This window comes from Equus quagga, unplaced genomic scaffold (genome assembly GCF_021613505.1).
Source record: "Equus quagga isolate Etosha38 unplaced genomic scaffold, UCLA_HA_Equagga_1.0 150329_RagTag, whole genome shotgun sequence".
Lineage (NCBI taxonomy): Eukaryota > Metazoa > Chordata > Mammalia > Perissodactyla > Equidae > Equus > Equus quagga.
Window position 1 is genome coordinate 1225 of NW_025796854.1, and position 2293 is coordinate 3517.

A 2293-nucleotide genomic window follows, 5' to 3' on the forward strand; every position below is an offset into this window, starting at 1 on the left:
ATGGACCTTGAGGGAATTATGCTCAGTGAAATAAGCCAGATAAAGGACAATCTCTGTATGACTCCACTCATATGAGGAATTTAAACATGTGGACAAAGAGAACAGATTAGTGGCTACCAGGGGAAAGGTGGGGTGGGGGGTGTGCACAAAGGGTGAAGGGGTGCACCTACAACATGACTGACAGACGATAATGTACAACTGAAATTTCACAAGATTGTAACCTATCATTAACTCAATTTTAAAAAAGTAATAAACACATCATAATCAAATTGCTCAAAACCAGTGATGAAGAGAAAATCTTAAAAGCAGCCAGAGAAAAAAGACATGTACACAAGAACAAAGATTGACATCAGGTTTCTTGTTAGAAAGAACTGGAGTGAAAAGAAAGTGAACAACATCTTTAAAGATGAGAGAAAAACTGTTTACCTAAAATTCCATAACCTGCAAAATTATCTTGCAAAAATGAAAGCAAAATAAAGAAATTTTCATATTTGCAAAGAAAGAATTCATCACTGACAGACCCATATACAAGAAATGTTAGAGGACATCTTTCAGGTTGGAAGGATTAAAAAAAATATGTTTTTAGGGCCAGCCCTGTGGCTTACTGGTTAACTTTGGTGCACTCTGCTTTGATGGCTTGGGTTCTGTTCCTGGGCATGGACCTACACCACTGGTCGGCAGCCATGCTGTGGCTATGACCCACATACAAAATAGAGGAAGACTGGCACACATGTTAGCTCAGGACAAATCTTCCTCAAAAAAAAAGACGAAGATTGGCAACAGATGTTAACTTGGTGTGAATCTTCCTCAGCCAAAAATAATAATAATAATAATGAGATAAAATTAATCATTTTTAACCATTTTACAGTGTACAATTAAGTGGTTTTTAGTATATTCACAGTGCTGTACAATCACCATCACTATCTAATTTCAGAAAATTTCCCTCCAAAAAGCAACCCTGTACCTCCCAATTCCTCTCTTCCTTCATCTCCTGGCAACGACTAAACTATTTTCTGTTTCTAAGGATCTGCCTGTTCTGGACATTTCATCTGAATGGAATAATACAATCATACAATATATAGCCCTTTGTGTCTGGCTTATTTCATTTAATATTTTCAAACTTCATCCATGTTGTAACATGAATGATTACTTAATTCCTTTTTATGGATGAATAATATTCCACTGCATGGTGTATTAGTTACTCAGGCCACCATGACAAAAGCCCAGACTGGATAGCTTAAACAATAGATCTTTATTTTCTCACAGTTCTGGAGGCTAGAAGTCCAAGATCAAGGTGCTGTCAGGGTTGGTTTGTGGTGAGACCTCTCTTCCTGATTTGTAGACAGCTGCCTTTTCACTGTTGTTCTTACATGACCTCCTCTCTGTGTGTGCACGAAAGAGAGAGCTCTGATGTCTCTTCCTCTTTTCTTTTCTTTTTTTTAAAAGATTGGCACCTGAGCTAACATCTGCTGCCAATCTTCTTTTTCTTCTTCTCCCCAAAGACCCAAAGTACATAGTTATGTATTCTAGTTGTGAGTGCCTCTGGTTGTGCTGTGGGACACCGCCTCAGCATGGCCTGACAAGCGGTGCCATGTCCACACCCAGGATCCAAACCTTGAAACCCTGGGCTGCCAAAGCAGAGCATGTAAACTTAACCCCTTGGCCATGGGGTCTGCCCCTCTTCCTCTTTTTATAAGGATACAAACCCTATAGGATTAGTGCCCCACCCTATGACCTCATTTAACCTTAATTACTTCCCTATCTCCAAACACAGTAATATGGGAGTTAAGGCTTTAACATATGAATTTCAAGGGGGACACCATTCAGTCCATAATACATGGATATATCAAATTTTGTTTATCCATTCATCAATTGATGGACATTTAGGTTGGTTCCACTTTTTGACTATTATGAATAATGCTGCTGTGAACATTCTGCACAGGCTTTTGTGTAGATATATGTTTTCAGTTCTCTTGGTTATAGACCTTTGAGTGGAATTGCCAGGTCACATGGTAATTTTATGTTTAACTTTTTGAGGAACAGCCAAACTGTTTCCACAGTGGCTGTACCACTTCACATTCTTACCAGCAATGTATGAGGGTTCCAATTTCTCCACATCCTCACCAACATGTTATTGTCCTTTTTTTTTTTTTTTTTTAATATAGCCATCTAGTGGGTATGAAATGGTACCTCATTGTGGTTTTGGTTTTGATTTGCATTTCCCTAATGAATAATTATGGTGAACATCTTTTTTTTTTTTTAAAGATTTTAGTTTTTCCTTTTTCTCCCCAAA